General features: G+C 45.7%; 1 long non-coding RNA gene across 3 annotated transcripts; it reads right to left on the minus strand.

Moving 5' to 3' along the window:
• Window positions 1-153: 153 nt before the first annotated feature.
• Window positions 154-6,327, minus strand: LOC127749785 (uncharacterized). 3 transcript variants are annotated; one of them, XR_008011359.1, is made up of 3 exons: window positions 5,952-6,327; window positions 4,884-5,044; window positions 154-3,445 (listed from the first exon to the last, which is right to left on the minus strand). It is a non-coding gene; the product is annotated as an uncharacterized LOC127749785 (long non-coding RNA). The 3 variants fall into 3 exon arrangements; XR_008011357.1 differs by lacking the exon at window positions 4,884-5,044; XR_008011358.1 differs by lacking the exon at window positions 5,952-6,327 and having other exon boundaries at window positions 4,884-5,945.
• Window positions 6,328-6,333: the final 6 nt, after the last annotated feature.

Raw genomic sequence — 6,333 nt, forward strand, 5'->3', positions numbered from 1 at the left:
AAACATATAATTCTGAACTCCATCTTCATTTATGGACAGGCATCACTGGTCTTAACTGCCCAACCCAACTGGTCCAACTTTCTTTTTCGATCATTTACCACATATCTTCTGACCTGCTTCATGCTGACAGTTAAGGAAGATAAATGAAACACATTTTAGAGTAGATAAAAATTTTTTTGTTTCTCTTATATGAATATGTACAAGTATGCAGTGGGCTGTAGGAAAGGATGGAGAGTACATGGTAGGCACAAACCGTTAATATTGGGATGACACATTATTTCAATGTATTTATAGCCCCACCCAAAAAAGAAAAGAAAAATATTCATAATTTTCAAAACAACTAGATTTATCACAATGTACACAGTAGTGTTGGGTAAAGAGGCTGAAGGGTAGCGGGCTTTAGCTATATGACATAACAGTACAATGATTGCACCCTAGCAGGTCCCAGTAGCCCATAGCACTTTCCTGAAATCCTCTGAGTTGCCTCTTTCTCATCAATGACACATAACAATACACCAAGCACTTTTTAATCCCTTAATCAATAAACTTACAAGGGACAGATCAAAAGCTATGAATACTTCCAAAATATTTGTGAAGTATTTCATCTTAAAAGTACATATGTGTTGGTTTTCTTTAAGCGACAAGGAAACACACTGAACATAGAACAATACTAAATTAAATTTACCCTCAGGAACAAATCAAGTTTTTCATTCAACACAGCAATCACTTATTTAGCCTTAGAGAAGACTTCAATTACTCTTGTTGTGACCCTTGCAGATAAATCTGCTACCCTGACCACAACACCTGAATCCAAAATATTTTTGTTTGTACTCAAAAGAGAGTCGTGACATGTAGTACCATTGTGAAATAGCGTGGCATTCCTTACAAGTGTATCCTCTTCAAGTTATCAGGGAAAAGTAACCCAAGAAGGGAGGCAGTGCCAGCATGCTTCTGATCAAGGGAATTGAAGTCAGTGACAACCATGTTGCTGCTAAGAGAGTAGGATTGTCATCAAATGATACTTTAAATACCTATAACTAATACACAAAAAGTCAATTCCATTGCAAAAACATACTTAATATAGTTACACTAGTGAAAAATGAATTTAGATTTAATTATCCGTTCAAGTCTTTAATTGTGCAAAATATTTGTTGTGCAATATAAGACAAAGTATTCATGCTGACCTCCTACCATCATAACACTGTATTATTTGCATCCAATTCAACTGAACAGATTATAGATATTTTTAGCAATGCTGGCACTCATTTATTCCTTGTAAATATATATTTTTAAAAATGTATGAAAGTATTGAAATTGTTACTTCAGTTAATGAGGAATAATACGCCCTAATCTAAAATCAAATGTAAACCACCAGGGTAATAACAGAGAACACTTTTAATCAAGAGTCCAAATCATAGAGTAAGTTAAGGTATGCCATTGGTTCAATGTAAAAGACCTACCTATTAAATAAAAGTTTCTAAATTGAAAAAGAGACGGCTCAAATGCATTAGGATGATCATAATTCATATAATTTCTTGATTGGTCAAGAGTGCATTTAATTTTAAAATGTTATCTTTGTCCCTGATAGTAAAAGCAGCTGACTATTCAATGTATTTGAAGATGAACCATTTAGTTCTGAATCTGAAATATCTACTGCTATTGACTAAAGGATAATAGTTGTACTGTAATGTAAAATTAAGGATCTCCAGCACCACTGCAAACAAATTTGCAACAGATATACATACAGCCTGGCTGCTTCTTTCTTTAAAACAGAATTCAGAGTAGGTTGTTGTTAATCGTAATTTTGCGCGAATTATTTTTTATAACACTATTACATCAGGATGCAACAAAAAGTTCTGGAATGAAAAGACATACGGCAATGTTTAGGGTATTAACAATCTGTCTGAGGCGGTAGTAAAATTTGAAAATAAGAGTTCTGCAGCCAAGGCCTAAAGTGAGCTGGAGGCAGTTTTTTCGGAATTCAGTTTGTCCCTAGAGGACAGAGGGGAACACAACAAAGTATCAAAGTATGAAGCAGATTGTAACTATCAACAAAACTATTGAACACTTTTGCATATTTTGATTGCATAACGTTTCCTGTAACTCTCTCTTAATGCAGGTGGTTTTTGAAAATCACTCTGCTTTCAGTTTCATACATACAATAAAAATTTACCATGCAAAACATATCACCAAGTACACATATAACAAGGGCAACATGACACCCTGAACGCAGCGGCTTCAGTCTCCGGGCAGCAATATTAAAAGAAAATAGATAACACCCGTAAAAATGAAAAATGAAATGAGAAGATTGATATTTAATCAAATCCAGTTGTGGACGAACCACAAGGAGGTTTAAAACTGCCCAAAACGCCACAGGATGGGTATCAACCCGGGTAAGTAGGTACACAAAACCTGATGTAGTTTAAATACAACAAAAGAAAAATGAGGCATCAATAAATACTATTCCACTGGTACCGTCACTTTTTCTTTTGAAAATACTTCTGGCAGGCTAAACGGGTTGACGACAAGAAAGGTTGAGTGTTGTCGCAAACCCAGTACAGCTCAGTAAAAAAATAGTAGGAACAATACAACAATACGTAACAAACTAAACAAGGAGTTAGCCATGCCTTGCCGCCCAGTTTGATTGTAGGGGAGGAGGAGACAGACACGAAGTAGTCCTGTAGTGTCCTTCCACTCGCGCGGAGCGGAGGGCCTCCACAGGGGTCTCCCTGTGGCTGCACATGGCGCGCTGCACAGCGGGGCGAAGGCTGGTCCGGTTGGTCCTCGAGAGGGGATGGGGAGGGGGAGGGAGAGTTCGGTTGGCCAAGGTGCGCCACGCGCACAGTCCACGTGGTGGTCCCCAACAACTAGGAGCAGCACAGAGTCACTCGGGCCCAGTGACGGGCGCCAACGACACTCTACTTGTCATGACATATCCTGAAATGGCACAAATGAAATAAATCACAGAATATGACCGTCGGGAGGGGCGGAGAGAGAGACAGTTTGCCCGCGGTCACCGTCGAGCCGGGCCGCCGAGCCACCCTGGTGCGTGCTGGACGTCTCTACAGGGCGTTGAGGGCCCTGCGCGACGACGCGCGGTGGCCGCCGTGCCGGTAGTCGTCGTCGTAGTCCTGGTGGTGGCGGTGGTGCGGGTGGTGGTCGGGCGGCCCGCGGCCCTGCGGGTGGCCGTGCGGGTGCCGGTGGTCCTGGCCGTGGTGGCCCGGGTGCGCCATGTGGTGGCCGCCGCTGCCGCCGCCGCCGTAGTGGTGGCCGCTCTGGTGGCCGCCGTGGCCGCCGTACATGTCCCGGTCGCGGTCCCGGTCCCGCACGTCCCGGTCGCGCTCGCGGTCGCTGTAGTCGTCGTACTCGGCCGAGTGGTCGCGCTCCAGCCGTGAGCGCGTCCGGTGCGGCGCCGAAGAGCCACTGCCGTGGCCGTAGACGGACCCTGTGGTGCGAGAGAGACAGTAGAGTGAGTAACGGCGGAGGGTGCGCGACATCGTGGCAGCATCGTTCCGACGCATTTCGCGGATAAAGATTTTAAATTTCCAGAACAGAATTTTTGGGAAATTTTCCAACATTTTCTTTATAATGTTTGAATCTTTTCCTGAAAAGTTGCGTTCTTTAAAAAAACAAAAAAACAATTTCTTTTTGAGAAAATTTTCCAAAAAAATTTCGGGCTTTAAAATCTCTGTTGGCGGGCGAAAAGATGTCACCTACATGTCACGGTGCTCTTGAACAGGTGATGGGATGGACGGTCAGGAGAGGGATGAAAAGGGTGATAAAGGGTGGGGAATTATACATCAGAGGGAAGACCTGGCTCGGGAGGAGAATAACACGTCCAAGGCTTCAGCCTCCTGGGCCTCTACCGGCGGCAACAGCTTCATACACATGCAATCTCTACAGCATGCCGATAGCGTTGGTCATCTCGAGCACGGGTAAAATAATGAGCGTAAAAGTATGGAAAATAAAAAGATAAGATAATGCTAGGCGCTCCACGCGTGTCATTATGGGCGGAGAGACGGAACAACTAGCTTTATGTACAAAATGGGGATCGAGCAGCACCTGGCGGCTTGTCGTCGTGGGATTGTACCCTCCAGGCAGCTAATCAGGACTGAGGACGCCCCCCCCCCCCCGCCTCACGTAACACACCGCAAGCTCCCGCGGCGCGAACAAGGGGCGCGCGCGTTCCTCTCCGAGGAGGACATGCAAGCGCGCAGCACGGACCCGTAGCAAAACACCAAACCACCACCATAGCAAACACTACAACTACTGTTCTACAAGGGCTCTAGAGATGGTAGCGACACGTAACCACGTAACCGTCGTCACGCCATAGCAGGGCACCGTAAAAATAAATATTGTCTTAAAAACCAGTAAATCATATTGGCCAATCTTTTCTTTACAACCATGTCACGCGGGTTTCTTTGTAGGCCGGGTACACTACTGGTAAAATCTGCGGTCCCAATATATTCTCGTTTTTAAGACATTATTATTTTACAGTGGGATAGCAGGCTTTAGGTCTACACATCAGTCGTCTATCACAGCGTCTAGCACCATGCACCCATCCTCCCAAAGGTCATGGTCAGTGCGGGGGGTGGGGGAAAAACAAAGAAAAAAGGAAAGAAGATTCTTGATATCCCTTTTTTAGAATGAGCGAGGAAAGAGAGGGCGCGGGGGTCCTTCTGGTAGAGACAGTCTTGGGGACTGTCTAAAAAAACACAGCTGCGAGATGACCAAAGAAGTTTGATCTCGATGGCGGAGGGTGGGGAGAAAACGCGGGGAAACCAACATCATGCGTCAAGGCACAGCCACCCGCAACGCCACGCCACTGCAGCCACCCCCACCACGGTGCACGACGGGCCTCCGCAAAGGGAGATTCTACTTACAGCCTCGAGAGCCTTCGGGAGCAGGGCTCGTTCACAACGCGCAACGAGGGACTACTATTGGACGGGGCCAGTGGGGGGGGTCAGCCCTGAAGGGCATCAGAGGCCAGCCCAAGGGCCGGCCGCGCCAGCCCCCTCCCGGACCTTGCCAGTGGCGGCCACAACTGCGGCCAATCATAAAACAGAGTGAGCCCCCCCAAAAACAGTTTGACCAGAACAGCTACCCTTCGGCAGTTTGACTAGAACAGCGATACTCTTGGGCAGTTTGGCCAGAACAGCTACCCTTGTGGGCAGTTTGACCGGGACAGCTACTCTCGGGCATTCAACTTTTGCGTTCCTCTCTGTGAGGGAGGACCCACCCAAGACTCTATGATAAAGAAATGGAAACGTGGGCTTCCTTAGGCATGCTCTTCTCTCGCAAGTCATTTCCCCCTTTTCTTATGATTTTTTTTTAAAAGAAAAGAAATAATGGAGTTTTGCGTTTCAATCTGAGAAATTGCATAAATAAATTGGTAAGTGACAAGAGCATGCTTAAAGAAATTCAAAACTACAACAAAAACTAAAAAGTACAGAAAGATAGCGTGCAGGGAAGTAGTTTCGCTGATGTGGTTTAAGGGGTTTTGGTGGATTTTACATGTCTCCACGCAGCATCACCTGGTAATTAAGTAACATACAATGAAAACAAGTAGACAAAATAACCTAGGGAGGCAGAATTAACGACCACTACGGGTAAACGTGTTGAGAGTACAGTACAAGAAGACACCTGGTTTGCAGGCTTAGAAAATGTAAGAATCAATGGGATGAATCCACATGCTTCCGAGGTCAACATGCTCAGTCGAAAACTAGCATTTATCTCCTCAAACTACACGAACCAAATCAGTGTTCTACAAAGACTAAGGAAAACAAATTTTTGACAAAATGACTCGATACAAAGACTAGGGTGGCTAAACAAGAGAGACAGAGATAGAGAGAGGGGCTCGACCGACAGCCTTGCCAATTGCCTATCAGACCATGCATATTGCACAACTAGGCTTGGACTGTGCCAGCCGGCAGGCAAGTGTTACGCCGTACCTCTGTACTCGTGTGGATACCCGTAGGCGTCATGGTGCGAGCCTGTCGGACAAACAGAACAACGCTCTTCATCGTCTGGACGGTCTGGACCCAGCAACAACAACACCAACACGCTCGCTCGGAGCGACACACACACACATACACGCGCACACGCACACAAATAGAATTTGAACGAACTGCGCACAACAGCAGGCCCCTTATGGCAGCTCGCAGCGCTGGCTAAGCTTCGACACGTGGCTCAAGTAAAGCTCAGAAGAGTAAAAAAAGAGAGAAATATAGAGGGCAGTACATGAGGGAGAATGAGAAAGAGAAATGGGGAGAGAGATAGAGAGGAGAGAGCGAGAGAGAGAGAGAGAGAGAGAGAGAGAGAGAGAGAGAGAGA

This window comes from Frankliniella occidentalis, unplaced genomic scaffold (genome assembly GCF_000697945.3).
Source record: "Frankliniella occidentalis isolate FOCC.00 unplaced genomic scaffold, Focc_3.1 Scaffold5, whole genome shotgun sequence".
NCBI classification, from domain to species: Eukaryota; Metazoa; Arthropoda; class Insecta; order Thysanoptera; family Thripidae; genus Frankliniella; species Frankliniella occidentalis.